A 23,592-nucleotide genomic window follows, 5' to 3' on the forward strand; every position below is an offset into this window, starting at 1 on the left:
CCTTAAAGGGGCCAAAGCTCCCAGAGAAAGGCCAGAGCGAGCCGGGGGCCGCGGAGCCCAGCTGCTGGTTACTTTGTATCAGCGCAGCCGGAGAAGCGACGCTCCGCGGCGCTACTGACTAACGGGGGAGGCTCCCCTCCCCCTCCCCTCGCCGCCTCTGCCCGGGCCGCGCTGCTGCTGGTCCCTAAGCCGGTGCCCCTCGCCCCGGGAGTCCTGACCCGGGCCCGAGTTCCGTCTGGATTCCAATCAGGGCGGAGAGGACGCCCCAGCCCCACCCTGGCGCTACCCCGCGCCTCCGCCCTCGGGCCCGCCTTCGCCTCCGCTCACCTCGCTTCCAGAAGCTGCAACTTGCCTGGCAGTCACAGCCCGGCAAAAGCATCTGAGCAGAGGGGCTCAGGCAAGCCGAGGGGCGCTGTCTGACCCCAGACCCCTTGCTGCATGAGCGGGGGCCCGGCCGCGTGCGTGCAGACCTCCCGGGGCAGGAGGGGCCGGTGAGAAGTTCTGCCAGCCAGGCTGAAGCTTCCCCAGACATCAAAGAATCAAGGCCACCCCTGCATCGCTGCCCCCGCTGGGCATCTTGAATTCGTTGCCACTAGACTTCGATGATTCTGGAAGAGAGAAAGGTGGCGACTGGCAATTCCACCCCACTTCAGTTCAGTTCACCCCAGAGCCCCGTAATGGCTCAGATCCTCTTCTAAAACTGGCCTGAGATGACCCAGGTGGACCCACCCACCCATTCTCTTTGTTCCTGGCTATTCCACCCCGCTTAGGTGGTCCTTGGACAACCTTAGTAAAAAGCTTTGTTGACAATGAGAAAATGGGATGGAATTAAACATTTATTGAGCTCCAACTACTGTACTAAGTACCTAAAAAGCTGTGAAAAGACCATTCTTCCCTTTTGTTGATGAAACACACCATCCACTGGGGAGAAATAAAGTAGGCCCAGGAAATTATATGATACCAAAATACATTAGAGAAATTCAGATTTGTAAAATATCTCAGAAATAGTTAGCCCAGCCTACAGTTAGAATATATTTCTATTATAACATCAATGCCATTATTGACTTTGGACATCTCCCCATCTACTCTACTACACCCTCCCTGGCACAGCACCTCTGACCAGATTTCTAAAGACTATGACTTTAGCAGTTAATCCACTCAGATTAACTAACTCCATCAGCAGCTTGGATAGCTATGTGTAGTACAAATTCATCTAACCCACCTTCTCTGGCCAGCTCCAGTCCATTGGTCAGATGCATCCACCCCTAGTCATACTCTCTCCCACTCTACCCCTTTCCACCTCTATTCTAAAGAAGACTGTTTAAATCAACACTACTACTACAGCTTGTAGAAAAGTTGTTAAATTTGACTTCCCTCTATAGTTCTATTTGTCCTTTCAGTGACTGCCCTAGCCAAAATTCTCTTTCCTGTCAACAACTCTTCCTACATATATTTTCACTGCCTATAACAATATAATTTCTTTGAGATGACTGTCTCATTTTTTAATTTGTATCCTTAGCATCTAACTCAGTGACAGCTACATAGCAGGTGTTGAATAAATGCTTTTAAAAATTCCTTCATTATCCAACCTGTGCTTGAAGTGGTGGAACCCACAACCTCCCAAATATTTTTTTTTTAATTTTTGGATACCTCCAATTTTGAAAAGGTTTTTAACTTCTGTTGAGCCAAAGTTGTTCCACTTAAACTTTAATCATTGTTCCTAACTTGGCCTTTTGGGGGTCAAGTAACACAAGTCCAATTCCTCTTCCTGATGGTGACTCTTCAAATATTTGAAAACAATTAGTATCTTCCTTCCCTCCCATTCCAAGTTTTATCTTCTCCAGGTTCCTAACTGCTTCTATTCATCTTTACAAAGAGTTATCTCCAAGCCCTTTACAATGATGTTCATCCCCTTTCTGAATTTTCTCTAAGCTTATTCATGACCATTCTAAACTGGAATGCCCCAAACTGAACACAGTTACTCTGTTACAATAACTGATACACAATAACATCTGACCAGGACAGAATAAACTAAAACTCTCAGGTCTTTTTTTAAATTTATTTTTATTTATTTTTTAGATTTATTTATTATTTGCTTTACCCAGATAAATATAAAAACAATTCTTAACATTCATTTCTAACACTTTTGAGAAAATTCCCTCTCTCCTCTTTTTCCCCTACTAAGAAGGTAAACAATTCAATATAGGCTACAGATATGTAGTCATGCAAAACATTTCCATAATAGTCACATTGTGAAATATAGATTTAGAAAGACTCAGCCCTCAAGAAGCATAAAGTTTTAAAAAAAAGTATGCTTCAATCTGTATTCAGACATCATTAGATCAGTTTTTAGAACTACTGTCTGACCATGCCTTTCCCATATTGTACTCATGAAGATTATTTCTTGACCTAGATGAACATCTAGCAAAGGAAAAGATGATCACAAAGAGCCAACACTGCTTCCTCAAGAACAAGTCATACCCATCTAATTTTAGTTTCTACTTCTACTAAACTAGAAGATCTTAGAAATACTACAGAGAGAGTTTAACTGTATTTTAACCAAATAGTTGATAGAGTAGCTTAATCCAAGTTCCTAACTGCTTCTATGTGGTGGTGGTGGGGGGGAAGAGAAATGAAGGCCAAATCATTGATGTCAAATCAAATAAAATTAGGGTCATCCTATTTTGAATAAGGAAACCTGCCCACATATTGATTTAAAAAACCCTACATATTATCTATGATCTATTTTATTTTTGTTTTGTTAAGGATTTTACAATTACATTTTAATCTGGTTTCTGAAATATGAGAATGTTGCTGCCAGGACTATAGGCCACATATTTGATACCTTGGATGATAGTATAATTAGATGGACTGAGATCTGACTAAATGGTCACACTCCAAGAATGGGCATTAATGCTTTAAAGTCAACTTGGAAGGAGGTCCCCACTGGAATGCTCCAAGGATTTATGCTTGACTCTGTTCTAAGATTTTTATCAATTCATGGAAAAAAATTGGAAATAGGATCCTCTTCACATTTGCAAATGGCAACAAGTCCAGAGCAATAGCTAACACCCAGATTGGTGGAATCAGAATCCAAAAAGAACTTGACAGTATAGAACATAGGGGTTAAATCTAATGAGGTAAAATTCCAAAGGGATAAAATATAAAGCATTGAGAGAGTAGATTTCACAAGTATAAGATGAAGGGAGAATTGTTAGATAGTAGCTTGCATGAAGCTTTTAATGGATCAAAAGCTCAGCAATTTGATGGGCTAACCAAAAAATCTAAGACAATCTCGGTTTGCATTAGAGACTCAAAGTTTCCATGAATAAAGATGTGACAGTCTCTTACTCTGTCCTCTTCTGACCTCATCTGGATTACTGTGTTTAGTTCTGAGTGCCCCAATTTTAAAAGAATATTGATAATTGTCCAGAAAAGGAAAAATGCTTTGAGTCTATGCCATGCAAAGATAACTTAAATGAATTGGGGGTGGGGGGGGGGGGAGATGAGTCAAACAGAGAAAGCTGAGAGATCAAGGAAACTGTCTTCAAATATTTGAAGTACTGTTGTACTTCAAGACCTTAGAGGGAAGAAGCACGAGCATGATGGGTAGAAGTTGAAAAAAAGCTCAATTTAGGATTGACATAACTAACAAATAGAGGCAGTGAGGATTCTGAAGAGTCAATTAAATTCTTTTTCCCTGGAAATCTGTAAGTAGAGACTGGGATGACTATTTATTGGGGGTGTTGTAATGAGAACTTTTGCACAAGCATGTTTTGGACTAGACAGCCACCAAAATTCTTTATATCCCTCAACTTTGGTGATACTCTGATTCTGCCATAAACCATGATTGGGGATTAGCAATGAAGGAAGAATGAAGAACAAGGGAATGAAGGAGTAATGATTAAAAGGCAGTGTCTTCTTGTCATGGCTGTTAGGTCAAGATTATGAAGAGAAGAAAGGGAAGCCAAAGCAGGAGTGAACAAGGAAGAATAAGGGGACTAGAAGGCAAAGAAGAATTTCAAGAGGTATGAGCCAATGAGAGAGAAGGTGATTAGGGAAGTTGTTGAAAGTAGCTTCAGAGTTCTGTACCCCATTTCGAGGAGGAATCAGTCTGATGATAACAGCTCATAATGAATAGATAATAGGGTGGCTAAAGTAATATGGAGAGAGGGAGTTCATGGGAGTTGAATAAGTTGACCAACTGAGCAAAGATTTGTGAGAAGAGTCATGATTATTACTATTGCAATTACTAAAGATTGGGTTAGAAAGGAAAATTATGAACTAGGTTCTGAAGTCATGGAGGACCACATAGTTGGAAGAAGGTAGGGAACCATGGAGCAAGGATCTCAGCAAGTTGAAAAAACTGGATGATGTTAACTTCAAAGAGGGAGAGATTGGTGAACAATGATGTCAGATTAAGGGTCTGGAACTGGCAAAGGGGACTGCTTGGTTTTTTCTCTGTGGATAAATTGAATCCTTATGAGCTAGTTTGGATTTCATTTCAGAAACTCTGCTGGTGATTTTATTCTTGATATAATCAGTACAATGTTATGATATGTAAAGTACTCCTGATTCTAAGAGTAAAAGAAGGAACACTGAAGAGAGTGGCAAACAATATGGTGAAACCATGCTTTGGTTCATGCCCAAAGATGAAAACCAAGTCCACTGGTTTTGTTTTCTGCCTCCTATGTACTATCCCTTCTTTCTCTTTTGAGTGTATCCTTATTCATAAAACTCTTATATTTCCTTCTCTAGGGCTATTTTTTCATTGGTAGCTTGTTATACCTTAAGCATGCTCACCAACTACCTTTCCATCATCCTTTGAATGACAATTTTTAAACACAGAGAGTTATGTATGAATAACAAGCAATGCTATAGAATAACTGGAAAAATCATGTTATTAAAAACAAATCCTTTGGGACAGCTAGGTGGCACATTGGATAGAGTACTGGCCCTGGATTCAGGAGGATCTGAATTAAAATCTGACCTCAGAAACTTAATAATTGCCTATGTGACCTTGGTCAAGTCACCTAGCCCCATTGCCTTGAATTAATTTTTTTTAAAAAAATGATACTAGAGTGGTTTGCTATTTCCTTCTCCAGTTCATTTTCCAGATGAAGAAGCTGAGACAAACCATTAGGATTAAGTGACTTGCTTGGGGGTCACACAGATAGTGTCTGAGGCCAGATTTGAACTCAGAAAAGTAAGTCTTCCTGACTCTAGACTCTATTCACTATGCCACCTGACTTTGTAGTTAATCTGTCAGTCAGTCAATAAACATTTCTGATTAGACTTGAAAATTCTCACCTTTTGTGATATTTAAAAACTTGAGAACTTTTGTGAAAATTTGTGTGCTTTTTAAATTTTATTTTATTCTGGAGGACAGCATTTAAAATTAGTCCTTTGCTCAGTCCTTGCTCAGTGGTCAGACATATAGGTCATTCACATTCATCATATTCAACATCTTTCACCTGACATAGTACTGTAAATAGTCAGGATTAGGTTTTCCTATTTTAAACACATTTAGTGAACAGCACTGTATAAAATCTGGCTTTAAGGCCTGTATTTGAGAGTTAGTTATTCCTACTGAAAGATAGTTTGACTCTGTGTCACAAACTGTGTGCTTTTTAAATGAAGATATTAGTTTTCCATTTAGCAGAAGATTATGAAAACACAAACATTTTACCATGAAAACAAGAATTAAGTTCAATAAAAAGTGCAAATAAGATGGGAAGTAGAAAGTCATATAGGTAAAATTAGCTGATTTATAGGTGAGAAAATATTTTTTCAACACTGTCTATATATATATATATATATATATATATATATATATATATATACACACACACACACATATACTCATATACTCAATATCCAGGAAGCTTTTTCCTGGTATTCAGTGAAAAGCTTTCTCCAAAAACTTGTTGTTGTTGAGTCATTCCCATTCTCTGTGACCCTATTTAGTATGTTCTTGGTAAAGATATGGGAGTGGTTTGCCATTTACTTCTTCAGCTAATTTTACAGATGAGGAAACTGAGGCAAATAGTAGCAAATGATTTGCCCAGGATCACATAGCTAGTAAGTGTCTGAGGCCAGATTTGAACTCAGAAAGATGAGTCTTTATGATCCCAGACTTTTTTATTCACTATGCCACCTATGTAACAAAACTAATAATAGTCTTAAAAGGAAGGCTAAAAATGAGGCATTTACTAAAATGACAAAATTCTGAAAAAAATAATGTTCTAATGGTTCAAAAAATCTTTCTGTTCTGTTTAATATATTGCAATGGACATACCTTGTTATTTCTTAGGAATGTGAAATTAAAAAGTTGTGGATAGTTCCAACTGTTCTCCAATAATTATCCAATAAGTAAGTGATTAAAAAAATCAAATATGCTCTTCTCAGACAAACACAAATTATTTGTTTGTATTCATCTACTTGAAAAATTGTTCACATTTTTCTAATAGATTAAAAAAACCCGTTAATTCTGCTTTACACTCATTAAATTGTCAGATATGGTTAAAATTGATTTAAAAGGGGGCAGCTAGGTGGCGCAGTGGATAAAGCACCAACCTTGGAGTCAGGAGTACCTGGGTTCAAATCCGGTCTCAGACATTTAATAATTACCTAGCTGTGTGACCTTGGGCAAGCCACTTAATCCCATTGCCTTGCAAAAAAAAAATTGATTAAAAAAATCAATATTGGCAGGGATGTGGAGAAACAGACACTATGTCACTCTGTGGGCAGTGACTAGAAATGTGATGATCTTCAGATAGCTATATGATAATAAACAGAAAGAGTTAGAAAAATAGCCATTCCTTTTGAACCAATGATACTACTACTAGGATTTATACCCTAATGGTGAAGCTAGAATATAAAAAAAATTACTTAATTTGTGCAAACATATTGATAGTAGCATTATTTTTGAGAAAAAAAACTTGGAAACAACCCATATGTCAAGCAATAAGAAATTGGTTAAACAAAATGTGTTATATCATAGGATATTATTATAGCACAAAAAATTACAAAATTGAAGAGTTCAGAGGAATATAGGAAGAAATTAAAGTAGGCTTGAGTGAAGAAAGCAGAATCAAAGTAACAATTGATCCAGAATTTCATTATGTAAAATAATAATCTACCAGTATCTGAAAAATTACACAGAAACAAAGGAATTTAGGAGACACAGAAAGAAACAAGCAGAACTTTTTTGTACTTAGCATAGTACTCAATAAATATTTATTTTATTGTATTATATTATTAATATTTGGGGGCTGTTAGGGACTGTTGTGTGTGGGAGCACTGTAAATTATCTTCACCTGGTGTCCTTGAGCACCAGAGCCTTGTTTTATTAAGTGCCACAGAAGTGGGAGTGGATTAGGGACTGGAGAGGTATTTAAGCACTTGTATTTTGGTAAATAAATGGAGACTTTGGAGTACTTATAAATCTTGGAGACCTTGGAGTCCTTGGAGTATAGGGAGAAACTTGTCTTCCTTGCCCCCCCCCCCCCACACTCACCTGGGGAAAGATCAAGGGAGTCCAGAAAGGGACTCAACATATTGGCATCCAAATAGGAACTCAATGGGGGCAGCTAGGTAATATAGTAGAAATACTTCTAGGCCTGGAGTCAAAAAGACTCAACTTCCAAAATTCAAATATAGCTTCAGACATTTACTAAATGGGCAAATCATTTAACCCTAAGGATTTTCCTCAGTTTCCTCATCTGTATAATGAGCTGGAGAAGGCACTGGTAAACCACTCCTTTGCCAGGAAAATACCAAATGGAGTCATGAACAATCAGTCACAACTGAAACATCTAAATAAGAACATTAGAGAGTAAGCTCCTTGAGGATAGGGGTCATCTTATTTTTTTATCAGCAAAGTTTAGCACAGTGCTAGTCACATACTGGATAGATAGATGAATTTATGATCAATAATTTAAAATCTCTCTCAATGCTTACTATACATATGTACTCACATATATGTATATACTTATAAATAAGCCTTCACATACATATTTACCTAGAAATATTCTGTATTTTAATTAATTGTATATTTAATTATATACAACATATATACCTATACACATACACACATATAATGCATATAGAGCAAGTATTTATAAGTGATATAAATGTATGTGTATATACACATATATTATGAGCCTTTATATATTTATATGTTTTATATATATATATATATAAATAGCACATATATGTGTATATATAGTATAAAAACTCTGACTTTTCCAGTGGTCTAAATATTTTACAGTTTTCTGTGAACACTATTTTGTTGTCATATTTTCTTAGTAGATCAAACATCTGATCCTCAACTTTACTGTATTAATCCACTCAGATACCATTTCCATCTTCCCTGTTTGCCTTTCCTTATTCCTTAAACCACTTTATAAAAACTAATAAAAAGTACTTAGGAAAAAAATCCCTCCAAAGGAAGCTATTTAATCCCTCTACCTGTGCAAACATGACTCAGGCCTGTTTTACATCTCTAGATTTCCACAGCTCTAAGAGTTACCTGGTGGAGGTTAAGAAAATGGTGAGATAAAATTACTTACTTGGATGCTGAAGGCTTGAAATTTACTCTAGGAATTAAATCTCTTATCTTTTTTTCCTAATAAAATCAGAGAGCACTTCCCTCAAAGTCTAGCCCAGTCAGGTAGCAAATAAGCCACAAAGTTCTTCCCTTCAGGTGAGTAGTCTGAAAGAAGAGCTATGGGAAAAATGAGAGTGATAGTCAACTTGGTTCAATTCAACAAATACATATTAAGCGTCTGCTGTGTACAGACTACTGTGCTAAAGGAAAAATGTGATTAACTGTGGGCCTGGAAATTGTGGAAGTTACAATCTAATGGGGTCATGACACATACACAAATAATCAGTAAGTTAGTCAATAAACATTATATATTTATTAAGCATCTATTACCTGCCAGGCACTCTGCTAAGTACCAGGGATACAAAGGAAAAAGATAGTCCTTTCATTCAAAGCATTCCCAATCTAATAAGTATTTTGTTGTTGTTATTCAGTAGTTTCAGTCATATCCTACTCTTCAGAGTTATTTGGAATTTTCTTGGCAAATATATTGGAATGGTTTGCCAAGGAAACTGAATTATCTTTCAACTGAATGAAGAATTCCAGAGAATAAGCATGGAGAGATAAGTTTTTTTAATGAGAAATGTGAAGAAATAGAAAAAAACAAGAGAAAAACAAGTGATCTCTTCAAGAAAATTAGAGATATTAAGAGAATGTTTCATGCAACAATGTACATGATAAAAAGACAGAAATGGTAGAGATTTAACAGAAATAGAAGAAAAAGTGTTAAGAATATGCAGAAGAACTATACAAGAAAGATCTTATTACTAATGACCTACATGGTAGAGTTACTGGTATAGAGCCACACATCTTAGAAAATAAAGTCAAATTGATCTTAGGAAGCATTGCTTACAATAAGGCTAGTGGAGGTTATGGAATTCCAATTGAGCTATTTAAAATTCTAAAATTTGATTCTATTAAATTGTTGCACTTAGAATATCAGAAAATTTGGAGTACACAATAGTGACCATTGGATTAGAAAAGATCAATTTACATCCCAGTCCTAAAAAAGGACAATGCCAAAGTATTTTCAAATTACTGAACAATTGTTCTCATTTCACACTTCTGCAAGGTTATGTTTATGATAGTGCAGGCTAGGCTTCAGCAATATGCAAACTAAGAATTAGTGCAAGTTAGTTTTTGAAGAGGCAAAGGAACTAGAGACCAAATTGCCAACATTCAATGGATTATAGAGAAAGGAAAGAGATTCCAGAAAAACCATAGACTTCATTGACTTCCCTAAAGTCTTTGTATGGAACACAACGAAATGTGGCAAGTCCTCAAAGAGATAAGAGTACCAGCTCATCTTATTTGTCTCCTGAGGGGGAAAACCTATATCTAGGTCAAGAAGCATGAGTTAGAACTGAAAGTGGAACCACTGTTTGGATTAAGATTAGGAAAGGAGCATGACAAGGCTGTATACTATCACCTTATTTATTTAACTTATATGCAGAGTACAACATGGGAAATGTCAGGCTAGATGAATTGAAAACTAGAATTCAGATTGCCCGGAGAAACTATCAACAATGCAAATGATACCTTTCAGATGAAAGAAAGCAAAGGAGACTTAAGAAGCCTCTTGATGATGGTGGCTTGATGCAAAACATCATGGCAAATGTTCCCTTCACTTCCTGACAAATAGAAAAGAGGAAATGGAAGCAGTAACAGGTTTTATAGTCCTGGGCTTAAAGATAATGCTGATAGCAACAGCAGCCATAAAATTAAAAGAAGGTTGCTCCTTGGAAGGAAAAATATGACAAATGTGTATAACATACTAAAAAAGCAGAGATATCACCTTGACAACAATATCCATATAATGAAACCTATGTTCTTCCAGTAGTAATGTATAACTATGAAAATTGGATTATGAGTAATGCTGAGTGCCACCAAATCAATGCTTTTGAATTTTGGTGCAGGAAAAGACTTTTGGATCAAATAAAGGGTGATCAAATCAGTCAATACTTAAAGACATTTATTCAGGCTACTCACTGGAAGGTCGACCATTAAAGCTGAAGCCTAAATACTTTGGATATAATGAGAAGACAGAACTCATTAAAAAAGAACCTGTTCTGAGAATGAAGGAAAAAGGGGCGGTGGTGGCAGAAGATGAGCTGTATAGACAGACTGTGTCTTGGAAACAATGAACATGAGCTTGGACAGACTTTAGGAGATAGTGGGAAGACAGAAAGAAAGACCTAGTGTTCTCTCTATGGTCCATGGGATCATGAAGAGTTGGACACAACTGAATGAATGAACAATAACAACAAATGTACATACATTTGTTGCTTATATAATATCTATCATTTCAATTGAACTTTAAAATTTGCCAAGTGCTATACAAATATCTCATTTTATCCTAATATTCCCCTTTTACAGATGAGAAAACTGAGGGAGACAGAGATTAACACAGCTAGTGTCTCAGGATTTGAGCTCAAATCTTCAGTTTAAGGTCCATCACTCTAATGACTGCTCCCCCTAGTTACAGTGTAAACATGTATAACCTTATTTTTATAATCCAATTCTACAATATATACATAAGATGTGTTGTATAATATGTACATTTACACACATATATACATATATACATGCATGAATGTATGGATTACTTCTTCTTGCCTCTGGCTACTTCTGGAACCATCCCTATGATGGCAGTAGAGAAAGGAATGGAATCAGTTTCTCTCTTTGCTAGTGGCTCTACACCGGGAAAGTGACTGCAATGAGTTACAGGATGGGGATTTTTCAAATACTGTCTATGATGATTATCCTTCCACAGTGACCTTAGGCATATCCTTAGTCTCCTTGGGCCTTCGTTTCCCCAGATGCAAAATGGTCAGTGGGTGGATTAGACCAGATGGCTTCTGAGGTCCCTTCCAGTTTAGATCTATGATTCTTTTGGACTCTCCAGTTATACCTAGGTTTCTTTTGTCCTTATAATGCTTAGAGAGGTAACATGACATGAGTGATCCTAGAGCCCTGAGCCTGGAGCCAGGAAGACCTGAGTTCAGATCTGCCCCTGATACTTTCTAGCTGTGTAACCCTGGAGAAGTCATTTAACCTCTGTATGCCTGTTACTTCATCTGTAAAATGTGAATAGTGATAGCACCTAAACTCCTGGGGTTATTATGAGCATCTAATGAGACAATATTTGTAAAAAGTATCTGACATGGCTCCCAATACATAATATAGTGCCCAGCACTATAGAAATGCTAGCTAATTTTTGTACTTGTTATCATTAGGAGTAAAATACTTTGCAAAATTTAAAGCATAATATAAATGCTAGATATTGTATATGTACATATGCACACACAAAGATAGCTAGCTATTACGATTATCATCATGAGTCAGAAGACCCTAGCTCAAATCCTAGCTCTGACCTTTACCAGTTATTTGGCCCCTTCAGTAAGTCACTACACTTAAATTCCCTGAGTCTTAGCTTTCCTATCAATAAAGCGAAGAGGAATTAATGAATACTGATATACTTCTTTTAGAGTATGCCACTGCCAAGTTTTGTAGGGAGAATTGGGCAACTCTAAGCAAACTTAAATTTCCACATGGCCCATAAGACTTTCTAAGGTCATTCTAGTCCACCATGAAACACCTTCATAAATCATGTGGAATGAAACAGAACCTCAACTACCTGCTTCAGACTCCTCAGCATTTCTGCCTTTATTACTGAAAGCCTCTGGGGCTCCTGGATGAACCTTTGCAGGATCAGCACTTGTTCCATCAAATATTGTGGCTCAAGGGCAGCTAGGTGGTATAGTGGATAGAGCACCTGACCTGGAGTCAGGAGTAACTGAGTTCAAATCTGACCTCTGACACTTAGTAATTGCCTAGCTGTGTGACCTTGAGCAAGCCACTTAACCCCATTGTCTTAAATAAATAAAAAAATTTTTTTAAATATTATGGCTCCATTGTCTTCTCATAGACAATGAATTTTCTTTCTTGGTCTTGAGTTTTCTTTCTCTGGGGGCCATTTACCCTCTGGAAGTTTACTGAATGGCAGTCACTTGGCCATAGTTTGATATTTCCCTTATGGAATTAAACTGAAGCATATGCTGTATTGATCCAAAATAGAAGCCCCCTCTCTCCCAAATCCCAAATCTGACTTGTATGATGGTAGAACATCAGCCAATTCTCAAATTCATTATCTTGTCCTCAATCCTCTGGTGATAACTCTCCTAGATTTAGTCCTCAGACAGAGGGCATATGATATGACAAAAGGCCCATAATCAAATCTTTCCTTGTTTTAAAAAGGTTTTATTATGAACTTGATAAACATGAAAATGCATATATATATATGCAAAAATTATAAAAAAAAGAATCCCATGGTTTTCTTTCTTTTCCCTTAGTCCTAATTCCTCATACACAAAATGACTAATATGTAAACATGCTAAACACAATTGCACATGTACAAGTTTTACCAGACTGTTGCTATTGGGTGGGTAGTGGTGGGAAGGGAGGGTGGTAGAAAAATCTGTAACTTATAAATATGTAAGTGGATAAATGTTGAAAAACAAAATAAAATATCAATCAAAAAAAGAATTGTATATGAAACTATGAATCTTTATTACATGCAACCTTTATTTAATAGTTCAGAGATTTTATTCTAAGAGCTTTAATTACAGTGCTTCTTTGTTGAAATGAAAGCTGAAAACAAGTATACAAAACAGTGGATTACTAATTGTGTATTGAAAGCAGTAAGAGTTTCCACAACACCAAACAAACCAGTTCTGAATTTTTCCCAAGATTAAATTTAACAGCTCCAGCTTCTTCAATGTTTATCAAAATACAAAAGAAAAAAAAGTAAAGAACTTTTTTCAGATGACAAATCTGACCCTTGTAGTAATAAAGGGTAGTAAAGGACATTTCACACATATGCAGATAAGGGAATTGTTCCAAAATGGGACCAAATACTTCTAGAATGGAATGACTCCCCAAGCTCTCATACTCAATTTATTTTCTTTCAAAACCTAGACACCTTAGAGAAATGCCTAGTGTTCTTGATTGAGTTTTTGAAATATTTCCAGCCAAGGTTTGGGGCTAACATAGGCTGTGCTTACTGTGGAGAGGTTTCAAACAGAAGCACCCCACATGACCAAAATTAAAAGGCTGTTTTGTTTGTTGTCCAAATATGTCAGAAAGTTCTTCTAAATGTTTATAACCAGCCATCACTGCATCCTTCTTAAGAATTATTCAGGGTCGGCTAGGTGGCATAGTGGATAAAGCACCTGCCCTGGAGTCAGGAATACCTGGGTTCAAATCTGGTCTCAGACACTTAATAATTACCTAGCTGTGTGGCCTTGGGCAAGCCACTTAACCCCGTTTGCCTTGCAAAAGCCTAAAAAAAAAGTTATTCAAGTGTGATGGAGAGCTAATCACAGCCTGACCTGAACTTCAAGGGGGAAAAAAATCTAGTTATAGTTTATGATTGAAGATCTAATGCTCTTAATGTGTAGCCTGCTCTGACCTACACCTCAAAGCTTTTTTTTTCCTAATAAGTATCCAGGTGAGCACAAATACAAGCACAAACTCTATGAAATACATAAAGATACAAAGACATGGTTTTCCATGGATCTCTATTTTAGCCATGCAAAACTGATCACTCGTTTGATTTTTATAGTTTCTCAAGTTTCAAAAGAGAAACTGCAGACAATTACAATGGTCTGGTAGTCAAGTTGTTACTGCAAAATCTATACTAAACGTATTTCCCTGTTCTGTGTGTTCAAGTGTTTTACTTGTCTTTTTTTACTTTATTACTATTTAAAAAGATACACTGAGTTCAGGTTAAAAACCAACCACCATAATGGATCCCAATACAGGTCTCACAAGCCAGTAGGAGTAGCATTCAGCTTTGCAACCTAAGTGTCAATGTACTTAAAATCCCTTCCCAGTACTAAACAGTGAGTTGATTTTTTAGGTTTTTGCAAGGCAAACGGGGTTAAGTGGCTTGCCCAAGGCCACACAGCTAGGTAATTATTAAGTGTCTGAGGTCACATTTGAACTCAGGTACTCCTGACTCCAGGGCCGGTGCTTTATCCACTACGCCACCTAGCCGCCCCAAGTTGATTTTTTTACAATAAAAAAAAAAGCTAAGTAATATTGCATAGGAGTGCTAGAAACTGCCCCATTGGAAACAAAAACTATTTACATTAAATGAGAAACCTTTTCCAGACCTGTATCTGCCACATATACAGCATGGTGCATACTGTAACAAATGGGTAGGAAAAAATAGCTTCCAGCACTCAATACCACAAAGTAGCACAGTTTGCCACATGAGAGTAAAGCAAAGGACGAATAGGAGGAAATAAGAGGGAGAGAAAGAAAGAGGGAGGAAGAACTTCTGTTGTTTCATTTTTGGTTTCGGAGCTGATTGTACAACCAGTCCAGTCTTTCATACAGCCCATCCCCACTAGTGGCACAGGTGGCTTGGATGTACCAGTTTCTAAATGTAGTCCAAATTTATCTGTGATTTCAGCTCCAATCATGGCATTGGGAAGATCCTGTTTGTTAGTAAACACTAATAAGAGGACATCTCGAAGCTCATTCTCTGCCAACATTCTCATCAGTTCTTCTCGGGCTTTATTGACCCATTCTCTGTCATTACTGTCAACCACAAAAATCAATCCTTGTGTGTTCTGGAAGCAATGGCACCATAGAGGTCAGATCTTGTCCTGGCTATAGACATCCCACACCGTGAAGCTAATATTTTTGTATTTCTAGAGTTTCTATGTTGAAACCAGTAGTGGGAATAGTAGTTACCATTTCACCCAGCTTCAGTTTGTGCAAAATAGTTGTTCTTCCTGCAGCATCCAGATCAACCATTCGAATTCACATTTCCTTTTTGCCAAAGAGTTCCTTGAAGAAGTTAGCAAATATATTACCCATGTTCCAGGTGTGATGTGTTGGATGTTGGCAAAAGAAATCTCCCCTTTCCTGAGCCTCAGGCTCCCCATCTCCTCACCTATGAGCAGCCACTGTTACTTCTTTTTATTGGCTCTCCAGGCCTTGGTTTTGCTCTCACAAGATGGTCTGCAACTAGTTTTTTAAAGTATATTAAATTTTACATGATAATTAGCTAGTTAGCATTGTTATAGCTTTAAACATTTTTTAGACTAAAAATGTATATTAATTATTGAGAAGTTGATTCCATCATTGCAAAAAGTTTGTAATATGAACAATATGTGAAAAATTAGACAGCAGTTTCTGCCTCAACAAAAATATGTATCTAATTATACAAACTTTTAAAAAGCATGTTACAGATGAATAGAGATTACAAGGAAAATATTTTTAAATGATATAGCTACAAATTTAAATTATAGCAAAACTTATACCAATTACATCTTTAACTTAAAAAAACACATTTAGTCAGTGTCTTCATTTTGCAAGATAAAAAAAGATGAACTCATAGATACTCTTGCTTATTCAAGTTAAAATATTTGAACGGTCACACAATTTTAAAAATTCAGCAAGAATTTACATTACTACTTGAATCTTAATCTTCTTATGGTTTTGAGGAAATGAACTACCATTGTTATAAGGGGAAAAAACTAAGAAAACTAGAATTTGGTTATTGAATTTATATTTAATTACCTAGTGAAACAAAGATTAAAGTCCAGTTGGAGGGCATTTTATTCTCTGAGCCTTTAGCTCATATTTTACACAGTAGAGAAGAGAAAAGCTAATCTACAGTATTTTTCATAGTTGTTTAAGATTTTTATATAACTTTATATGTTAACTCATTAATTCCTCACAACTACCCAGGAAGGTGGCTACTATATTCTCTCCATTTTACAGATAAGAAACATAACACACAGAAAGTTAAGTGATTTGAACAGGGTCATATAAGAAACCAAAAAGTACAATGGAAAAGAAAACTGAAAAGAAACATAGGTAAACTTCTCCATTCTAGGATGGTTCACACTAAGATGATTAGAAGATAATATGGGGCAGCTAGGTGGCTAGTGGATAAAGCACCGGCCCTGGAGTCAGGAGTACCTGGGTTCAAATCCGGTCTCAGACACTTAATAATTACCTAGCTGTGTGGCCTTGGGCAAGCCACTTAACCCCATTTGCCTTGCAAAAAAAAAAAAAAAAAAAAACAAAAGAAGATAATAAAGGCAAGTAGTGGGCTTACATCAAGAAACCACTTTCATCTCAGGAAAATTAGGAGTCCCATTAAGGAGGAGAAGGGAGTCAGATCTGTTAGAACCAGAAGACAGTTTTAAAGAGAAATCTCAAACTGAACACATCGAAGAATGTCATCGTCAAAATCCAGAACTCCGAAGTTAAAGAAGAAATATTGCAAGAAGGCAGACACAAAGAAAGAAATTACATTATAATCAAAAAATATCATTACTTAATATCATTACTTAAAATGAATATGTTAACAAGCATATACACATACCACAGATGACATGGAAAGAAGTATTTAAGGGAAAATTCATCAAATTATAGGACAAAGGCAGAAAAACTATAATAGAGATCTCAAGTACTTCTTTTAGACCTAAACAAATCAAACAAAAGATAACAAGAAAAAAGTTAGGGAACTGAACAGAATTTTAAAAATTTTAGTTCATAAAAATGAGAAATACATTCCCTAAATGGGAAATTTTTTACATATAGAAATGAACAATGTATTTAAATATTATTATTATTAGTATTATGTCTAATTGTAAAGATACAAAATGGGTATGTGAATGTAATAGAATATTAGTATGTTGTAAGATGTAAGAAATGATAAACATGATGAATAAAGAGAAGCATGGAAAGCTTCACATAATATAATTAAAGTAAACAGAGAAAGGAAAAACAATGTGCAAAAAGACCATAATAATGCAAATCAAAAGTAGAATCACAAAACAATAAAAACTGAATATTGTGAAAGTAATCAAGATGCACAAAGAAATTTTATGAATATAACTATAAAACACTGCCTATAAAAAGAGAGCCCTAAATAATTGCACAGAACTTCTAAACATAAAAATTCTAACCAATTCAGGAAAAACTTTTGCAAGACATCAGAAGAAAGATTTTCCAATACAAAGGAAAGGAAATTTGAACAAAGCAAGATTATTTCACATCTAGAAAAAGGAGGAAGGAGCAATGGAACTCAGAATGCAGCCCAGGCTAACCTATCCTGCAAATCTAAGTGTGAACATGCAGGACAAAATATGGATATTCAAAACAAAGAGTCTGAAACATTTTTTAGAAAGAAAATGAGAAATGAAGAGATTACTTGCCTCTCAAATACTCAAAACAGCATAAATGCAGGAAGAGTGAATAAATGTAGCAGTTGAGGACAGTAATAGCAGAGACTAGTAAGATATTTTTCTAAATATTCTTAAGAAGACAGGGAAGAAATTTAGTAGAGGTAATAATGAATAAAGACAGGGACTATTATGGGCATGGACTGTGGTAACAACCTGTCTACAGGTGAATGTTTCTTTTGTAGACTATATTACAACACAGGAAGATACATAAAACGAGGAGAGGAGAAGCTAGAGGTAGTGAGGACTAACATATGCTATGGTCAAATCAAAGGCTATCATTGGGGGAAAGGTGACCTCTGTGGTCTCAGAAAGAGAACAGTTTAGGGGAGGCTAGGTGGCGCAGTGGATGGAGAACTGTCCTTGGAGTCAGGAGTCCCTGAGTTCAAATTCGACCTCAGACACTTAATAATTACCTAGCTGTGTGGCCTTGGGCAAGCCACTTAACCCCAGTTGCCTTGCAAAAACCTAAAAAACAAAGAAATAAACAAAAACAAAACAGTTTACAGGAGACTGGGTGATGAAGAAAGGAGGATTGAAAGGCAGAGGAAAAGAAGGAATCCTTATTTTGAAGCTGGGAAGGTGTTTCACTGTTGAGTGCTACTATAGATGAAGGGAAATAGGGATCTTACCATTAGGCCTGGGGAATTTGGGGCTCGAAAAATTATTTTTTTCTATTAGGGAGGAGTTGGAGGGAGCTGACACCCAGAGGAGTGGGAGAGCATGGACACAGGAGTGGAAATTTCCAATCATATGGAGAGGAAAAAAGTCAAAAGGAGAGGGAATAAATCAGGGGAGGGCTACATAATCAGGGAATAGGTAGGGCAGGTGTCCTGCCATGGGGCAGTGCCCTACCATCTGATAACTACAATAATTGACATTGTTCTGGAAGTGAGGCATAATGGAAAGGGGAATCCATGGGCAAGTCTTTTTTTTAACATTTTTTTTTTGGATGAATGACTTTTTTATTTTTATTTTTTTTTAATTTAGTTTTTATTCTTTTTTGTACAAATGTTTTTTTACATTAATAAAATGTTCTTCTTCACAAGTAAACAAAATACCCCTCCCCCCATGAATATAGATAGACTTGCTTGGGCGAAAAAAGTAAAGGGGAGAGAAAAAAATTAAAATTAAAAAAATAATAGTAATAACTGTAGGTATGGCCAGCTGGTGCAATGGACGAAGCACCAGTCCTGGAGCCACGAGCACCTGAGTCCACATCCAGCCTCGTAAACCCAACAATCACCCAGCCATGTGACATGCAAGCCACCTGATCCCCACTGCCCTGCAAAAACCCAAAAGAAGAAAAAAAAAGACCCAAAATAAAATAAAATAGTAATAATAGTAGGGGTGGCTGGGTGGCAGACAGAGCATTGGCTCTTGAGCCAGGAGCACCTGGGTCCAAATCTGGCCCCAGACACCCAAAGATCACCCTGCTATGTGGCCCCAGGCAGGCCACCCAGCCCCACTTACCCTGCACCCTCCCCCAAATAATAGTAACAAAAAATGTGCTTCAGTCTTTGTTTCAACACCAACAACTGGGTGGATCACATTCTTTATGATAAGTCCATCACAAAAGTTACTTCCATATTTTTCCAACGTTGCCATTGCTGATCGCAACTCCCTCCTTTCTTATTTCTCCACTACCATGTACTCTATTTTCTCTCTCCTTTCACGCTGACTCTGCTGTAGGGTCGCTGAGTGGCACATCAGACAGATCCCTGGTCCTGGGGCCAAGAAGCCCTGAGCCCCCATATCACCACTTAGGCCCAGAATCCACCTGGCCCTATGGTCCTGGGCAGGCCTTCCAATCCCAGCCCCTTGCAAGAAGTAAAAAAGAAAATGTGTTATATCTGACCACTCTCCCCCCATGGTCCATCCTCTTCCTTTATTCACATCCCCACCCCTTCCCCCTGTTCCCCCCCTTTCTTACTCCAGATGTCTATACCCCATTGAGTATATATGCTGTTTCCTCTCCTAGCCACCTCTGATGAGAGAAAAGGTTCCCTCATTCCCCCCTTGCCTCCCCCCTTCCATATTGCAATAGCTCATTGTAATAAAAAAATCTTATTATGTGAAATATCTTGGACTATTCCCCCTATCCCTTTTCTTTCTCCCATTCCATTTCCCTTTTTTTTCTATTGACTCCATTTTTACACCATATTTTATCTTCAAATTCAGCTTTCTCCTGTGCTTCAACTATAAAAGCTCCCTCTACCTGCTCTATTAACTGAGAAGGTTCATATGAATATTATCAGTATCATTTTTCTATACATGCAGTTCATACTCATCAAATCCCTCATATTTCCCCCCTCTCCTCCAATCTCCATGCTTCACCTGAGTCCTGTATCTGAAGATCAAACCTTCTGTTCAGCTCTGGCCATTCCAAAAGGAACATTTGAAATTCCCCTGGTTCATTGAAAGTCCATCTTTTTCCCTGGAAGAGGACATTCAGCCTTGCTGGGTAGTTCATTCTTGGCTGCATTCTAAGCTCTTTTGCCTTCCGGTATATTGTATTCCAAGCCCTACAAGCTTCCAATGTAGTTGCTGCTAAGTCCTGTGTGATCCTGCAGCTCCATGATATTTGAACTGTGTCCTTCTGGCTGCTTGTAATATTTTCTGTTTGACTTGGGAGTTCTGGAACTTGGCTATAATATTCCTAGGGGTTGGTTTTTTGGGATCTCTTTCTGGGGGGGGGGGGGATCGGTGGATTCTCTCCATTTCTATTTTGCCCTCTCCTTCTAGAATATCAGGGCAATTTTCCTGTAGTAATTCTTTGAAAATGATGTCAAGGCTCTTTTCCTGATCATGACTTTCAGGTATTCCAATAATTTTTAAATTATCTTTGCTAAGTCTGTTTTCCATATCAGTTGTTTTTTCAAAGAGATATTTCACATTTTCTTCTAATTTTTCATTTTTTTGGGTTTGAAGTATTGATTCCTGATTTCTCATATATTCATCAATCTCCCTGAATTCTATTATTTGTCTGAAGGATTTGCTCTCCTCAGAGAGTTTTCTTATCTCTTTTCCATCTGGCCAGTTTTGCTTTTTAAAGCATTCTTCTCCTCAATAACTTTTTGAACTGTTTTATCCATTTGACCTAAGCTGGTTTTTAGCATGCTATTTTCTTCAGCATTTTTTTGGATTTCCTTGACTAAGCTGCTGACTTCATTTTCATGTTTTTCCTGCATCTCTCTCCTTTCTTTTCCCAGTTTTTCTTCCAACTCCCTCATTTGATTTTCAAAAGTCTTTTTTGAGCTCTGTCATAGCCTGAGCCCAATTTCTGTTTTGCTTGGAGTCTTTAGATGCAGGAGCTTGTGCTTCCTCATCTTCAGACTGAGTATTTTGACCCTTCTTGGGCTCATTTGCAAAATATTTCTCAATAGTCTTCCTCTTATTTCTCTGCTTGCTCATTTTCCCAGTCTGGGCCTGGTTTTGGGGTGCTTCCTGAGCTTTTGGGACACTCCCACAAGGGTCTCAGTGTGTGAGGCTCTGTCCTCCCTCCTGGTCTGTGAATGACCATATGCACCCCCCTCTGACATGGGGCTGAGGTGGGGGGGCCCTGTTGTTCTATGGGGTCCTAGACTGGGATCAGGATCTGAATGTGGTCAGAGCCCCAGAGTCTTGTTCCAGGGGCAGAGGACAGAGCTCTTCAGTCTCTCTCTTCACTCCCCTCCCTCAGCTCAATGGGCTCATGCCCTGGGGGCTCCTGCTTACCAGCTCCACCTGCTTCTGTTTCTGGGTCTGGGCTGCTGAAAGTCCAAGCTGCTTGCTGTGTGCCCTGAGGGCTGGGCTCCACGTGCTTGCTCTGGCAGAGGTCCCCCACTTTTTCCCCACTTTGTGCCCGGTGCTCCCCAGGGGTGCAGCTCAGGAGACTCCCCTGCTGCTGTGAGCTGTGGCTCCTGGCGCCGTGGGGCTGCCTCCGGGAGGCTGAAGTTCTTTCGCTCTGGTGGGCCACCCCTCTGGCCGGTGCCCCTCCAACCCCAGGGAGCAGAGCCTTTCTGCTCTTTTCCAGGTTACCTTGAGTAGGAGAACTGCCTCAATGGGTCCCTTTGTGGGTTCTGTCTCTCGAAAGTTTAGTTAGAGTCCTTAGTTTCAAGTTTTATCAGAAAGTGTCTAAGACTTGATCCCTTCTTGTTGCCATCTTGGCTCTGCCCCCAGTCCATGGGCAAGTCTTACAAGGGAAAGGGAGCTGGATACTTTGGCAGCTTTGATTGCATAAAGAATACATAGGAAAGAGAGAGTCCAGATGATTATAGAGGTCATGGATCAGAGAATGAAGGTCTAGATTAATGAATAATGCAGACAGTGAGAGAAATCCTTATGGGAAAGGGGACCCAAAAAATGAAATCTTAAAACTTTAACTAGTGGGACTAGTTGAAGTGGAAGTGACAAAGGAATCTACTGAGAGAAAAAAATGAGAGGGTAGCAATATATAATAAGATAAAAGAAAAAGAAACAGGAACAAAAAGACCTCAATGTAAATGGATCCACTCCATCATTTACCTGTTCAATATCCATAAATGGGGGGATGGCTAAACAAATTGTGGAACACATATGTCATCGAATATTAATGTGCTGTAAAAATGATGTATGTGATATATATATATAAGCATATATAATATACTTAGTAACTTCAACAATGTAAGTGAAAAGAATAATGACACATCAAAAAAACCAGAAGTAAATGCCACAAAATTATTAAGATCAAATGGGTTTCATGAAGAGATATGAGAAGACTACCCTTAACCTATTTCTTTATGAAGGTATGAGGTCCACAACTGTTATACATTGCGTATATTTTTGGACTTTTCAAATGTATGTTTTCCAAATATGTTAACTTTTGTTTTTCTCCTCTCCAAAAAAAAATTGGTGACTTTCTGGGATGGGGACTAGAAGGGATCCATGGGATATACTCTGGTGACATAAGAAATAAATAATATCAATAAAACATACAAAAGTATTTTAAAAGGAAAAGGATCATGTATAGGAAAATATAGCAGCATTTAATGTAATTCCAAGGAAAAAAAGTGGTTATCTATCATTTGAGAAAGGGCTGAACTAATTATGGTATATAAATATAATAGGGGAAGCTAGGTGGTACCAGTCCTGGATTCAGGAGGATCTGAATTCAAATCCAGCTCAGACATTTAGTTGTGTGACTCTGGGGAAATAACAACCCCAGTTACCTCTCAAAAAAAATAATAAATAAAATAATTATTCGATATAATAGAAAACATAACAATTGATGTGAAAAGAATGAGCTGAACAGTCAAGACCACCATGAATATAGTCCTCTTCTTTTCCCCTTAGTCTTCTGCTGTCCACTTTACTCTTGGTCTCTGGAGACCGCTACTTCTCACCCGACTTGGGGTCTTGAATCACTATACCCTAACTCTACAAATTCAATTAACCACTTATTTTTACTATATTTCCAACAATCTAATGTTTTCTTTTTATTCTCACAAAGAGATCCCACTATATTCAAGTGCATCTGTTGCTTAATAATGAAAAGGAAAAAAAAAAACTATTGGGCTACCCATGACCTTACCTTTTGTCCCTAAAATAATATCTCACAGTTTTAAGCAAAAGGTGACTGCAGAAATGAGAATTTGCCCCTTTGGTTCCTTACCTGAGCTTAGTGAATTGCTGAATTGAGTATTCCTGACTGACTCTATTTTTCTTGATTGATGACTATGCAGGTGCTCAGACAAC

At 37.6% G+C, this 23,592-nt stretch overlaps 1 pseudogene; it reads right to left on the minus strand.

The window, feature by feature from the left end:
• Positions 1–14,959: 14,959 nt before the first annotated feature.
• On the minus strand, positions 14,960–15,496 carry LOC141501826 (ADP-ribosylation factor 1 pseudogene; annotated as a pseudogene).
• Between the last annotated feature and the right edge of the window lie 8,096 nt (positions 15,497–23,592).

Source organism: Macrotis lagotis, chromosome X (genome assembly GCF_037893015.1).
Source record: "Macrotis lagotis isolate mMagLag1 chromosome X, bilby.v1.9.chrom.fasta, whole genome shotgun sequence".
In the NCBI taxonomy this organism is placed as follows: domain Eukaryota; kingdom Metazoa; phylum Chordata; class Mammalia; order Peramelemorphia; family Peramelidae; genus Macrotis; species Macrotis lagotis.